Below are 16624 nucleotides of genomic sequence, written 5' to 3'. Positions count from 1 at the left end.
AACTTTCCCCCCCTCCCACAAATCACCATCTGCCAATCATAAGAGGACGGTCATAACACCAGCACCCCACTGATTCTGTCTGAACTCTCTTTGCCCTCCCACCTAAAGATACAGTTAAAGTGGAAGTCAAAATGTGGAAACACTTCTTTTAAAACTCCAGACATGAGGCCATTTTACTTTATGTGAAAATAATATTTTTCCTATACTCCTAGAAGTCATTTTTGCAACCTTTGTTTCCCTGGGAGCTGACATCACTGTGCTGAGCCTGAATAGGATTAAATATAAATATATATATATATATATATATATATATATATATATATATATATAGTCAGAAATGTACATGCTGTGGTCTGATTGGTTATATCTTCAATTCTAATATAAAAGCAGGTAGAGGTGTTCTAACAAAAGTGTGTAGACAAAGCAAAGCAGTTTATTTATGGACTAAAGCCAGTGACTAGAGAAGTGGGATATACTCACATAATTATGCCAGTTTGCAGTGAGCAACTTCTGGTTTTATTTATTTTTATTTTTTTTTTTTAACTTAATCATCTAAGGAAAGGTGAGCTATTACAAGTCACTCTGTCTACTTTAAAGTTGTAAAATGAGGTCCTATTGAAAGTTAGGTGCATGTCCAGTTCACTATGCAGTCTAATACCCCTGCAGCAATAGAAGTGGTATGTGTATACAGGCTAATCACACTGTTTGAGGAGTATCATGCTATTGACCTGCTTTGTGATGTATTTTCAATAAACATTTTGGGCATATACAGTTCAAACTTACCGTACTGTGGACACTGGGTAGCACCGTGTGCAGACAGCCTAAAACTGGACAGGTGCAAACGCTCCCTTAGACACCATTTGTTCTAAGGAGCTCATGCCTGCTCACTGTGCAGTTGGCGGCAGCAGCAGAATATTTTGGGCTAATTCAGTCATAATACATACATGCTAACATTACCACATATTATACCGCACCTCCTGGTCTGAACCACCTACACCCGTTTGACTGGCCACATCCATTTTCTCACCACAAAGAAATTTTGGACAGTTCTACAAAAATCAGGTGAGGTCATCACAATATATTGTATTTAGCTGTGCTTTCAGCCCCACCAGGCACGTACCTATCTACAGAGTCTGGCCTGGGAAGAGGCCTATTGATAAGATCTGTAAATTACCTGACGTGCAGTTTGTGTAGTTCATGTGTCTTGCTTTACTCTACCTGTGGTAGGAGAATAAACTGAAGACCTCTCTAGAACATATCTTCTCGTAATTAACCATCGGGTTTACCTGTTTTGAATTCATTTCTGTTGAAAGATATGCAGTTCTCTACCATTAATAGGTTCACCACAGGTGACTGCAATATTAAACTAAGAGGACTATTTCTGGCAAGTGGCAATAAAAAGTATTTTTAATTGCGGAGATAAATAGAAAAAAATCTCTTATTGCCGCAATTTATCAAAAACAAATCTCATCGAGGTAGTTGGGCAATGCGCAATAGTCAGCAGTCTCTGCGACAGTGGCCCAGAGCGGATGGGGTTAACTTACAGCTTTTGCTGGCCCGGTCTCTGCCGATATATAAATACATACGTGAGCCAGCTAGACGGCGCGAGCATGCGCAGTGGAACTGAAAGCTCAGATTTGGGATTTCAGTTTCACCAATGAAAACCTCTTTTGTTTTTTAACAGTTAAAAATAGATTTAAAAAAATAAACAAACAAAAATGTAAATCTATAAACACATTTAAAAAAATACTGCGTGTTTTCAATGATTTTCTTCTGTTCTTGCCATCCTGAGATAACGGAACAAGAATGGGGTGGTACATGTTTAATTGGTTTCCCCGTGCACAGGCATGGAGACGATAGCCATGGAATCTTATCACCAGCGGTAACCCTTTGATGTACAGGCTGAAGCTATGAAAAGCCCATCACCAGAAAACATTCATTTTCACCAGCAATGGGGCTTTTCACCCTTTGATAAATCAGCACCAAAGTAATAAATTCAGGAGATGTGTATCTTGTATTGTATAGAAGAGCTCATGTGGGGGGGGGATCTGCTGTTATCCAGAGTATGTGCGTTGGAGCAGGGCCACTTCTGTTTGCTTCTTCACCTGCATGTTTGCATATCCTATCTGCCTTTAGGCCACACCAACAGCTCATAGTCTGTAGATTTGCTCATACATTTGAATTAATTATTAGCTCAGCCAGTTTAATGCACTCACCTGTTCTCCTGTGAGTAGATCCAGAAAACATGCCCTGCTGGTAATGTCTGGGATGGGATTGACAATCACTCTACTAAGCAGTGTGAAATCCTTGCTGCAGGACTCTGTCCTTTCCTCTCTGCAAGTCTGCATTTACTCTATTGCCCTCCCTAGCCACATGCCTAGGGCAATAAGCAAAAACATTTTTGCATCTGTGTGTTACTATTTTTCTTTTAATTCTCTTTTTTTGCTATCTGGCCAGAGACGGGGGTGTTGTTCAGTGGGACATGAGCATGTTGGCAGAATGACCCAGAGCAACCATGGACAGCCACCCCCCAGGCTGTGTGCGCAGGTTTGGGGAGTGTGAACATACAGGCACCCCCCAGGGCAGTGGCAGCACACACAGCCCTGGAGGAGAGTGACTGTACCGAACAATAAGAAGCTATTGATCCTCGCAGTTACTTTCCCCCACCCACAGATTGGCCTGTGACTGGGCAGATTGTGCTGGAGCCACCTTCACCATCATTGCCACATCTTGCCCAAGGGAGGCTTGGGGCACCCATTCAACGTTCCTGCATGTAGAGTACACAGTTATCTATTGAAGGTATATTTTTCCACAATGCCTATGGCAGCATAAATTATTATTATTATTATTATTATTATTAATAATAATAATAATAATAATAATAATCATCATGTGAAAAATACAAAACACATACATTTGTGTTGCCTATTGCAAATAATTAGTTTCCAGCTATTACTTTCTAGACTGTACTAGATTTTCCTTTTTAGAAGGTTTGATGAATCTACCATGTCCTTATGCTTAGTGGCCCCTTTAATACAATCTGTCTCACTCATTTATCATGAATATAGCATTTAAGATTGATTATTTTAGCTGCGAATATATGATTGTCGGACAAACCGCATTTCACACGAAGACACGTTACATTGTAACAGTGTATTTGTCTAGCCCCAGAAAATGAGCGTCTGGGTTAGTGAGCAGAATCTAGAGAAATATAGACCACAGTAGCTCCATACCCTGCAAACTGCAAACATTTCATTTTCTGGGATAGGAAACAGTCATATTGGAGATACAGGTTTTATCTTAAAAAGAATGACCCTGAGATAGATAAGTCATCCTTGTTCTTCTAAAAGAGGTGCTATAACTTATTGCTGAAGGTCTAAGGGCTATTGGGGTGATTTTTACTCTTGCAATGTTAATCTCACTCCAGTAATCGCTTGTTTTGCAACTGGTTGTTTTCAGTGATTTGTGCTACACAACCGGCTTCAAGCTATTAATGTTTACAGACAATCCCAGATCACTAGAGAAGTTAGGATAATCTGGCCAGAAAATAATCATGTTAAATAGAGAATGCAATGACTTTTATTTTATTTTTTGTTAAGGTGATTCATCTAATCATTAATTGCATAAAATCTCACTGTTGTTTAAATATAGAATAATATTGAATAATCACGTTCAATGTTATCACACAATTTAAAGTCTCCTGCATAGCCCAAGTTTAAAAGAGACAATGGAAGAGTGAAACATTTTGTGGGATCATGTGATGTCGCCAGATCCTGTAACGTGATGCCACCCGCCTGCGATAGCATGACGCAGCCTATGTAACAAAGATTGAGGCGGTACATAGACTTGTTCTGTTATCGGCGTCTCAGAAGAAAATTATAGAAATAATTAATTGTACTTTGAATGAAGCTTTTTTTTTTTCCTATGTTTAATGATTTTAGTTTATTTCTTTATATAAGATGTTTCAAATCTATTGTGAACAATTTAAGTGGAACCGAAAGTCTTAATTTAACCCTCATCACTCTGGCAGGTATTGCTGAGGCAGCTGAGTATAGTATGGCGAAGAGATTTTGTATCACTACATTAAACGGACAATAAAAAAAAAAAATCACACTTAGGGGGAATTCAATTCCCCCCCCCAGATTAGCGCTGCCATAACTCTATTACCGTTACGGTAAATTCAACCCAGTTTTCTGCTCACTGCTCAGGGAGCAAAAATAACGGTATTTAAGTGCACTATTACCGTAATAGTGTGCGGCCAATTTAATTCCCCCCTTATTGTCGTATTTTGATAAATTTTCTCCTGTAGTGATACAGATGAATAACACATCACTTTGGGGTGTGCCCAACATTTCTGAAGCGCTAGGCGGCACCCCTTAATCACTCTATTAATTCAGGGAAGGTTATTATAACTAAAAAATAAGTGGGAAAATCAGAAGCTGAACGCTATCGCACTCTGAAGAAAGTCATAGTGGGCAGGTATGCAAACTAGGCTTAATGCTATGCTCTTCCCATAAGATCAGGTGCAGTTATGCAAAAATAAATACACGGCTTCACAAAACATCATTTTGACTGCAGTCCCACAGATTTCCCTTTCGTACATCACCGTTACTGCCTCTGGGATACATGAATCAGGGGACCAAAGGACGGGAAGACTGGTCAGGAAGGCGGCACTTGAGGTGCTGGAGATAACTGTTGTCCATTTTTGAACATAAAAGAGGAAAAACATGTCTGACATAGTGGTTGGAGGTCAGGATGGGATCCCAAGAGCTGGGGGCAGGTAGCTCTGAAATAAATCTATTCAGAAAAGTGCAGGAAGAGAGTAAACAAACACTACAAGGTTACTTACACATGATAATATATAAACATGCCAAGTGCTTTATCAGAAGTAAAGGAGCTGAATCCTACAGTATCTTAAGATAATGACAGGTTGGTAAACAGGGAAAGAGTTATTAATTTTTTTTTTTGTATATTGTGACTATAGTTTTGTTTATAAAATTAAAAATACATTTTTAATTTATTGTTATATTATATATTTTCTTTCATTGTAGCTATGGATGTCACAACAAGATTTAGCATCTGACCACTGGTGACCCTCAGGCCGGGTACGTCACTTCTTATTTCTGTTTTCTTGTGAATAACATCGTACCTGACATCCTCCACAAACCCTATTGCATTATTTAATTTTATTTAATCGTAGCTGGTCTGCGAGGATGTAGTTATAACATATGTGAGGATCTGTTTATGTAAATGCATGCACTATACTCCTCTACACTGTAACAATCATCTTAATCCAAAATGAATGGATTTGGTGCTTGAAATATAGAAATATCTTTATATAGTAAATGTCAGCGAGAGACCCATTGTATATTTGAAAGAAACTGTTCGTTCATTTTATGTAATGTTTTACAGAACATAGGATATAGGATTAATAATGGGCCCAGTATTGTGACAGCCCTATATATATATATATATATATATATATATATATATATATATATATATATATATATATATATATATATATATATATAATCAAGGTTAATAATGATAGAGTTCAGTCTCTAAACCCTAGATATATAATTATATAATTTATAATATAAAGTTGTGGACATTAGGTTATGGTGGTGCACTTGCATCTTCAATGTGAATACTATTATCAGCAATAACACAAATCTTCTCAGCCTTACACTCTGCTTTAGTTGATTGACACAAGCTTTGATCTAACACTTGTAATGTCTCTAGTAAACTGGGATACTTGTCAATAAACTATTTGATAACATCAAGTTTTGTTTTGTTTTTAATTGTTTTATTTATAACAGCAGAGTACAAGTAAGTACAGGTCATAATGAATAGGATATAAAAAAATGTATGAAATGTACACAGTTTATAGTAGCAAAATTTACATATTCGGTCAGAAAAATAGATGAGACCTCATGCCCAGGATACGGAGGGCAATATAAAAAAGAGGAGTGACAATCGGTGTCTTCTAAAAATCAAACCTTAGGATATGAGATAAAGTTTTCAAGTTGTGTTTGGTTGGGGCACTGAATCCTACACATGCTTGGAAAAGATATATCTGTCCCTGGGGATAAGGGGAGCCGGCGTGCTCAATGTCTCCAGATTGTTGGTGTGAGCAAATGTTCACTTATAAAAGAGCAGGGAGCGAATTTGTAGTTTGTAGGGGTGTATCAAATAAATATCCCAGCACCGGCCCAGCTTCCAATCTAAAAAAAAAACAAAAACATTTTATAGGGTCCGTTCTCGGCCGTCTGGATAAAGTACTTTATGGTAAGGTCTCAGATTCAAGGTAGAGGCCATGCAGCCTATGGCTACAGTGCACGGCCCTCTACCTTCTCTCTGGAGGGCCCCCCCTCTCACACACCACGCCGGGACCCCCCTCCCTTCCCCCGTGCTGTACTATCTCGGTCCAACCCCGTCTTGTTGTGGCTGTAACTGGGGGCAGAAATGGTAATGAGATGTCAGGGGGCTATTCAGTGCTGGAGACTTGAATGGCTGTTTCACCATAGACCTCTTATGTAAGACACTCTGGGCACGCTCAGATACAGGGACAGGCACTGGGCACACACAGATACAGGGACAGGCACTGGGCACACACAAATACAGGGACAGACACTGGGCACACACATATACAGGGACAGACACTGGGCACACACATATACAGGGACAGACACTGGGCACACACATACAGGGACAGACACTGGGCACACACACATACAGGGACAGCCACTGAGCACACACATATACAGGGACAGACACTGGGCGCACACACATATACAGGGACAGACACTGAGCACCCACATATACTGGGACAGACACTGGGCACACACATACAGGGACAGACACTGGGCACATACGTACAGGGACAGACACTCTGGGCACACACAGATACAGGGACAAACACTCTGGGCACACACATATACAGGGACAGACACTGGGCACACACATACAGGGACAGACACTGGGCACATACATACAGGGACAGACACTGGGCACACACATACAGGGACAAACACTCTGGGCACACACATATACAGGGACAGACACTGGGCACACATACAGGGACAGACACTCTGGGCACACACATACAGGGACAGACACTCTGGGCACACACATACAGGGACAGACACTGGGCACACACATAAAGGGACAGACACGCTGGGTGTACATATATACAGGGACAGACACTGGGCACACATACAGGGACAGACACCGGGCACACACATACAGGGACAGACAAACTGGGCACACACATACAGGGACAGACACACTGGGCACACACATACAGGGACAGACACCGGGCACACATACAGGGACAGACACACTGGGTGTACATATATACAGGGACAGACACTGGGCACACACATAAAGGGACAGACACGCTGGGTGTACATATATACTGGGACAGACACTGGGCACACACATACAGGGACAGACACTGGGCACACATACAGGGACAGACAAACTGGGCACACACATACAGGGACAGACACCGGGCACACACATACAGGGACAGACAAACTGGGCACACACATACAGGGACAGACAAACTGGGCACACACATACAGGGACAGACACTGGGCACACACATACAGGAACAGACAAACTGGGCACACACATACAGGGTCAGACACACTGGGCACACATACAGGGACAGACACTGGGCACACACATACAGGGACAGATACTCTGGGCACACACATAAAGGGACAGACATGCTGGGTGTACATATATACAGGGACAGACACTGGGCACACACATACAGGGACAGACACTGGGCACACACATACAGGGACAGACACACTGGGCACACATACAGGGACAGACACCGGGCACACACATACAGGGACAGACAAACTGGGCACACACATACAGGGACAGACAAACTGGGCACACACATACAGGGACAGACACACTGGGCACACAGGGACAGACACTGGGCACACACATACAGGGACAGACACACTGGGTGTACATATATACAGGGACAGACACTGGGCACACACATACAGGGACAGACACTGGGCACACACATACAGGGACAGACACACTGGGCACACATACAGGGACAGACACCGGGCACACACATACAGGGACAGACACACTGGGTGTACATATATACAGGGACAGACACTGGGCACACACATACAGGGACAGATACACTGGGCACACACATACAGGGACAGACACACTGAGCACACACAGATGCAGGGACAGACACCGGGCACACACATACAGGGACAGATACACTGGCACACACATATAGGGACAGGGTTGAGGGAGTTAATAATCATAAAGGAGCTGTGACAGGATGGACCTACTATGCCACCCTTTCATGTGCTGCTGGGGACCGGCTGGGCTGGCCTTGCCACCGTCCCCTTTCTTTATCCCAAATTGTGCTCTTCTAAATGCAATAGGAGGGGGTTCTGCTGCCACCATTAGCCTACTTCACTGGCACCTAGAACTGCTGCTTTCTAGGTAACTCTCGCTGCTAGTGTACTCCTTTTGCTGGGCACCTGGGCTGGTGTACCTGACCTCTTCCTTTAGATCAATCCCATAGATTGTAAGCTTACGAGGAGGGCCCTCTTACCTCTCTGTATTACTCAGTATTGTTTTATTAATGTTTGTTCCCAATTGTAAAGCGCTACGGAATCTGCTGGTGCTATATAAATAAATGTTGATGATGACGATGATGATCAGGGTTCCTGTGGATGGTTCCCCCTGGCCTATCACAATGGCTAGAGCTGCAGGCAGTGTGCAGAACGTTGGTAATGGATGCTGGGTCCCAAACTCAGAACAGCTGGATAATGGATTAGATTGGTCTAATCTGTAAATCACAGGAATTACAGCAGGTAAGTAGGTGTCAAAGCAGGGTCTATAAGTAGTGATGTTTTATTAGCTCTAGTAACCCTTATAAGGACAATTACATGCTAGTTTGAGGTACTAGTGATCTCCAGAGGGTACAGATGGAATGATACAATTCGTGGTAAAACAGGGCTCTTTTTATACATTTTTGGACACAAAGCCTGGAAGAAGATAATTCAGCCTCCTGCCTGTTTAACCAATCCAGGCAGATTTATGCACCCTGCACATAAACCAGCCTGGACAGGTTAACACCTTTTCCTCTCCTTGCTGGTGCCAGAATGTAGCTAAATCTCCCACCTAAAACTACTTCAAGGGACCCTTCCTCAGGGTTTTGCTCTCCCCCCTGACCGAATCTAGTACCAGGGGGAAGGCAGCCAGATACTGGGGCAGCAATTCCCATCTGCCACTACCTGGAGCTCTCTGAGCTCCACTATGCGGCTTAACCCACTGGGATCCCCAGGAGGCTCTGCACCTCATGGATCTATTTGCATCCAGTAGGCTAATCTGTAAGCCCCTTGGCAGCCAGTGAAGTGGTCGGGGGGTTAAGGCTCCAGGGCTGTCCGCTGGACCAGCAGGAACTAGGTAAGTTTTTTTTATGTATTTAATATAAATTTTTTGACACATACATTCAGTTTTATATCTCATTCTACACATTTTTACACTCCTCGCGCCATTCTGGTTCTGTGCGCCGGTTAACTACCGGCGTTGCAGCGCACATACAATAAACATACATTTAAACACTATACACTTATTTAACACAGTTCTCACACCCCATGATGTCTAGCGCCGGGGTTTAACCCCTTGAATGCTGCGACACTGGGTACTCCTCCCCCAGCGCCGCAGCGCACATTTAAATATACATTTTTATTTTAATAAATATTTTTTTTTAATACAAAAATGCTCTTTGTGTTATATGGCATTCACTAGAATGCTCTCTGTATTGCAGTCATAAGAATGATCTCTGTATTCTATGGCGGACACAAGAATGCTCTCTGTATTGTAAGGCGGTCACTAAGATGCTCTCTGTATTGTTCTAGTCCCAAGGATCTTGTAGTCCTAGGGATCGAGTATATAAAACTTACAATCAGAGGGGGTGACAGGTTTAGGAAGCTTTGTAAACAAACAAGAAACATAGTGGATACATTTATAAAATACATTAAGTCCAGGTGAATTGAACTAAATAGTTTATTATAAGTTTTGCGAGGGGTATTGATACTCTGATATTAATTAGTTAATAACATATAGAGAAATGCTGTTGTTTAGCTTCTCAGTTATTAATATGGTTATACTCCTTGCTTGATGTGTGCGATTTAGCTACAAAAACTATACAGAAGAGTTATGATATTTGGTACTTTGGAATAGTATAGGCTACAATTTATTTTAGCATTTTGTATACAATCCTGTGGCTCTAAGTTGTTAATAGTCTGCCTAGCATTCAGTCAGTGGCGGATCCAGGGGGGGGGGTGATCAGGGCGATTGCCCCCCCTAGCAGGGGCTTGCTGCCGACAGCTGCACACTGTGCAGGTCCGTTCAGCAGTGACAGTATGCTGCCCGGCTGCTCTGATTGTGTTTTAAACACAATCAGAGCAGCGGGACAGCACACTTTCACTGTTGAACGGACCTGCACATACTGTGCAGCCGCCGGCAGCCTTAGAACATAGAAAGGGGGTGGGGCCTAAATCCCCCCCCCCCCCTAAAACCGCTTGGGGTAGGACAAATGTCTGGGCCCGCACCTGCATTCAGTGAGGTCCAGAGTTCTAATCTGATGCATGTCATTAAAGATAAAAGTCTTTTTAGTTGAGGGATACTTTTTAAAAATATATATATCTTTAAATTTTTTACAATTATTATATTATATGTATAAATTCATATGAAACCATTGGAAACTCTATTGGCGTATGGTATTTTAATCTCCTTTCTCTGGTGATACGGAATGTTAGGAGTCATTCTTATTGGGACACTTTCTTATATTAATTATATTAATTATGTTTTTCTATAATAAATTTAAATTATTAAAGGGTATTATAATTAACACAATGCTGAAAGCTTTGCTAATGTTGATAGGAAATTTTATCGAAACATTCCTGGTTTTTATTTATAATTCTGTGCACACAGCTGTGTATATTTACAATCAGCTTTGAATATAAAATGATGCTCCAAATGGGACCTCTCATTACTTAGAGCTATATGGTATCACATTGTTGATTTCCTCTGAAGAAATTGCTTTGACGACAAAGAAACGCGTCAGTAATACATAGAATTTTATGCCATTCTATTTGACTGCATATAGTTGACTATCTAGCCTGCACAATGTGGTGTCTGATGATTACAGCAGTTAAGACGGGTGAATGAGCGATTAATTGGATAGAAGCGACATCAGTTACAAGTGCTTCCGTATTGTGAACCACGCTAGCAGATAGACCACATTACACTCTCCGTTGGATCTCCTCACTGGTTGTGGATTCCTAGCACAGAGCTGCTGTCATAGTTTCCGCATGTGGAGTTAATGGTTACATCGGGTGTTTAATGGAATCCTTCTAATATATAATGGGATCTTTCCACAGCGTCTTATCCTAGTGTGACTCTATGCGGTTTACCTCACACAGAGAATTGTAAGTTCATCTCATACTCTCTCATCGAATTTGCTCTTAAACTCAGTATATTGACTTTTGACACAATTGTGCTGCAGACAATATATTTCTAATTCCACCCACTACATGCAGTGACTTCTTAACTAGCTCAGTGCATTCATTTATAACAGCTGATCTATCATTTGGAAAAGGAATAAGCTAACTTAACAACACTGTGTACTAAGACATATGATATTTGTGTTTATACCTATATCATCTATTATTGAATTTTATTATTTTTTATATTTTTTTTTTTACTTTGTATTAATTATTACTATTGTGTGCAATAAATAAATTGTTACATTTGTATTTCATTTTCAGCATCGTGTTTTTCCTTGATCAGATACAGCTCTGTCCTTTTTTTTATGTATTATCTCTGTATTGTATATGTATCCCTAATACTGGCCAAATGATCAGGCAGAACAGTATAAACCTTGCAATACATTTTGTACAGCGCATCCATTTTAGTTTTTCCGTTTAATTCAAAATAAGCGTTAATTGCTACTGTTGGTAGTTTTTAGCCTTGTGGGTTGTATGGGGTAGAATTGTTTATAGCTTGATGTTTATAGCTCAAAATGTATAGCTTGTGGTAATTGGTGGCAGTGTTTTTGGCTCAACACAGAACAACCTATACAATCTCCAAACCACAGAGAATATATCCATCAGAGTCTACCACACATAGTCTTATAGTTAAACCTCCACCACATCCCCAAACTCATACAGACATCCCCATTTGGGCAGCCATAGCTCAAAAGCTATAAACTAACATATCAATCCCACCTGAAAGGAACCTTATCACAAATACCACCCACAGTTACTAAGCCACAAGCTATAAACAATTGACTTAAAATACAGAGCCAAAAACACCACCAATTACCACAAGCTATAAATTTTGAGCTATAAACATCAAGCTATAAACAATTCTACCCCATACAACCCCCAGGGCTAAAAACTACCAACAGTAGCAATTAACAGTACCACCACAGTGGCGCACGCAGGGGGGGTTTCTGGGTCTCCAGAAACCCCCCCCCCCCTCCGCTAACTAAGTGCCCACCATAGTGGCACTGTCCTATACAGCAGCCGCGGCGCTGTCAAAAAAGCGTCCGCGGCGGTGCTTTATTGTATGTGTGCGGCAGCTCTCGCATGTTTGTTTGTTGTTTTTTTTTGGGGGGGGAGGTCCCCCCCCTGACAATCCTGCGTGCGCCCCTGCACCACCACATACAATATAAATTGCATTAGAGCTATAAACAAAACCAAAATAGCTATAACGAAAAATACTGCAAAAAAAGCTATAACCAACTGCTAAACTCCATAGTATTCAAGTATATTGTCTGTACCAGTTGCACTGTTCTTTTCCCACTCTTCTCCCTCTCCCGCACCCCTCTTTATCTCCACGGCGGAAACAACGAAACAACCAACAACAAGCGCGGGAACTGGAACGCCCGAATCATCCGTAATGGCTGCAACAACCTTCAAAACACAAAAGTCAAGCGCAGACGTCCAAGGTAAACCCCCCAGAAAGGGTTTACGCCAGCCACTTCTATATTTAAAAGTATGTGCTGCTTTCTTTATCGTTTATGGCATTGGGAGGGTGGAACCTCTTTTTGGGGGTAAGGGCACATACACCGCCATAGTAGGGACACCGTAAAGTTTTGCGTACAGGTAGGCACAAGCAATGTGTTTTTTTGTTTTTTCTCCATTTATACTGCTAGGGAGACTTTTGACCTGCTGGGAGACCCAACTATTATTCAATTAATGATAACCCTGGGAATTCCCTGCTGCTGGATTAAGGTCCTCCAGTCACATAACTGAGTTGAGTATACTACCCCCTGGTGTGCTCACCTACTTGTGTTTGCTCCACCTACCTATACAATGTTTTTCCTATTGGTGTGCTAGCTCCGCCAACTGTGACAGGCTCCACCTGCTGTTGCTGTGACCCTACCTAGCATTGCGTATTGTATTGGCCTCGAATAAAAACGATGTGGTTAGGTCTCATGGTGTGGTAATTCCGCCTACTTTTGCACTGGCCACGCCTACCGTTGATTTGGTCCCGCCTACATGAGGCCACTTTCAGATTTTTTTCCAGGGCCACTTTAAGTTCTCAATCCTGCTGGTAGGTTAATTGGCTGCTGACAAAAATAACCCTAGTCTGAGTGTGTTAGGAAATTTAGACTGTAAACTGTAAAGGGGAAGAAGGAACACTGATGTAAAATATTCTCTGTACAGAGCTACGGAATTGGAGCACAATGCCACCTATGATTTGAGACTCTGTGACAACATTATAAATAGCTGATGATGATTATGATTATTTGTTTGGTCTACAGCCTGTTATCTTCCTCACATCCATCAATGTGGTTAAACCACTTCACAACACATCATTTCTCCCTAATCTGAACAGGACGCCTTCACCTGATTCTGGGAAAACACAATAATGGATTCAGAACGAGCTTGTGAGTGGTTCCGACCATATTCCAATCCAAATGTATCTTAATATTCCGATTGTTTTGAATCTGGGTGTAAGTACACTCTGCCTAGATGTTACTTGCTGTATAACACACACATAACTCACTGTAGTAGACACACAAGCGTCTGCTCACAAATAGGTCACATCAGAACACATACAAATAAATTTAAATGATAGAGTAAATTAAAAACTCTTAACCTGTAGAATCATTATCAAAAATATGGATTTAAAATATATATTTTTTACATTGAATACATTAAGATACATTTAATGTGTACTGTACTGTGCTAGACAGTGGCACCCATATGTGTGGTTTTTAATACTGTGTCAGTCGTCACTATCAGTCGACACATACACCTGCCCTGTTGCTGGCGACACGGCTGAAACCATGAAACACATGAAGCATGTGCGTCAGCACACGCTTACTCTCCATGACCTACATCCATCCGCACCTTCACTCCCTCGTTCCGCCTCTCGAGTCATGTCATCAGGGGGGTACAGCCAGTACAGGTGTGCGGGGGCCTGGACAGACCTCTCCGGCTAGCCGGAATCTCTGGACTGTCCGGGCCCCTCAGTCTATTCAACCATGCTGCCGCCTCTTCTCCGCGATGCTGCAGCTCCCAGGCTCTGATAGGCTGGGAGCGTGGCGTGGTGATGTCATCCCAGTCTGTCAGTGACCGGGAGCTTCAGCATCGCGGAGGAGAAGGTAAGTTAATTGGGTATTCATTTGATAGGGGAGGGGCAGATAGAAGAGGAGGACATTTACTGTGATTGCAGGGAGGAGAGATTGTGGGGTGAGAGGGGCAAATTTACTTCGATTGTGGGGGGGAGAGGTGAACATTCACTTTGGAGGGAGGGGTACATTTACTGTGATTGGGGGGGAGGAGAGAGGGGAACATTTGCTGTGATTGCCGGGAGGGAAGAGGGGGACATTAACTTTGGAGGGAGGGGAGAGGGGTACATTTACTGTGATTGGGGGGGAGGAGAGAGGGGAACATTTGCTGTGATTGCGGGGAGGGGAGAGTGGGACATTTACTTTGATCGGGAGTGAGAGGGGAGCATTTACTTTGGGGGGGGACATTTACTGTGATGAGGGAGTGGGGGAGGCATGTATGGCAAAGAAGGAGGGGGGCACATGTATGGGGAGGGGGGGGGGGGCTGGCAGATTAATTAGTACTGGGCCCCACAGTTTCTGATGGCTCCCCTGGTCATGTCATTTGTGTTCATTAGCATAAGGCCCATTTCTGAGCATTTGCAGAGCTACATATGTCCAAACGAGAATCAGGCCCCCTAAGTCTTATCCTATGGATCTGTAAGTGACAGCATATTCCCATTCAGCTGCACGTTTACTGTCACACATTTGACATAACATAACACTCTACTACCTTCCTTTGTTTTGTCACATGTATTATACAATGTTTAATGATTTCTTAGCACTGCATTGTCTTCTGTGTTGACTTTTACATTAGTGAACTTTCATTAGGCCGGAGCTGGCAGAATGCGGAGGAGGAAGCAGGAACAGGTGGGAGGCTGCCTCTTGTCCAATTCTCCTCCGAGGTGGGGGTATGACCTGTATAATGCTATGGTTAACACCATCCACAGGTGGCGATAGCTTCTAGAGAATCACTGCAACAAAAAGTTATCCTTTCAGGTGCTAGATAACTTGACACTTTTCGCTATCCCCATAGAGTGAAAATGGGGCTACCCGAGAGAAATTAAAATTTTCTGTGGTGTTCCCTGTGAATTTAACGTTTCTCACCCACAAATACATAGACTCCTTTGTCCCTTTGAAGAGGGTGACTAACAGACTATTAAATCAGAAAGCTATTTTTCTTTTATGGCTCGTTGCTGTCTGTGTATTATATACTACTGTAAATGTCACGTATGGGGCTGCAGACCTTTTGTGGTGCCTTAAAAATAAAATATAATAATAATACAGAAGTAATATCACAAATGTACATATACATATCTACATCCCTGTCACCTTCGTGTGTGTGCATGTGCATGTTTATGTAGGTATATATTCATATGGATGTGTCTACATAATGGATAACAAGTGTAGTCTTTGAATCACATAGTAACTATAACACATGACAATTATATTACTTCTTATATCTGTGATACACTGTTAGACTGCAACTCTTTCTATATTTTTATGTTTGCGGGGCAGGATATATTTATTAAAGCTGTGCCTTTTATTGGAAGCTATTTGATAAATGTTGTTCCACAAATGCCCGTTGTGATGTTTATTATGTTTTATATATACTGTTCTCATATTGTCTGGTACGGCCGGGCATGAACTTGCTGTGCACGGCAGTCTATCTCCAGATATCCTGTGATATAAAGTGTAATTGCAGATCAGTTTGCATTCTACTCCTGTCAGGATCAATTCTTTCTGTTTTGTGTAAGCCGGGATCGCTATAAGCAAATAATGTACGAGTGTAATACCTAACAGATGGTTTATCAATGGATGGAACAAAGTAAATGTACGCGGTACAAACGAGTAAGTGGATTTACTGTATGTTGTCAAATAGAGATTTGCTTGTTGTGAGAACTGATGGTGAATTATTGTGTATTGTTCATGGAAGATTGAGCCCTGGTCCCGCTAAGTCCTAGGAAGTCTAGTAAATGTGTTTGTATAGAA

General features: G+C 42.0%; 1 protein-coding gene across 2 annotated transcripts in view; it reads left to right on the top strand.

The window, feature by feature from the left end:
* The first annotated feature begins 12921 nt into the window (after positions 1-12921).
* Positions 12922-16624, top strand: part of LOC142140061 (dead end protein homolog 1-like) — a 35560-nt gene continuing 31857 nt past the window's right edge. Inside the window, exons 1-2 of one of the 2 annotated variants that reach the window (XM_075197924.1) lie at positions 12922-13021; positions 13841-13966. The gene's annotated coding sequence lies outside the window, so the exon portion shown is untranslated. Of the gene's footprint in view, positions 13069-13840; positions 13967-16624 lie in introns of both variants that reach the window. The other variant, XM_075197923.1, reaches the window with a different exon arrangement.

Source organism: Mixophyes fleayi, chromosome 2, assembly GCF_038048845.1.
Source record: "Mixophyes fleayi isolate aMixFle1 chromosome 2, aMixFle1.hap1, whole genome shotgun sequence".
Lineage (NCBI taxonomy): Eukaryota > Metazoa > Chordata > Amphibia > Anura > Limnodynastidae > Mixophyes > Mixophyes fleayi.
This window is presented reverse-complemented; position numbering and strand designations above follow the sequence as displayed.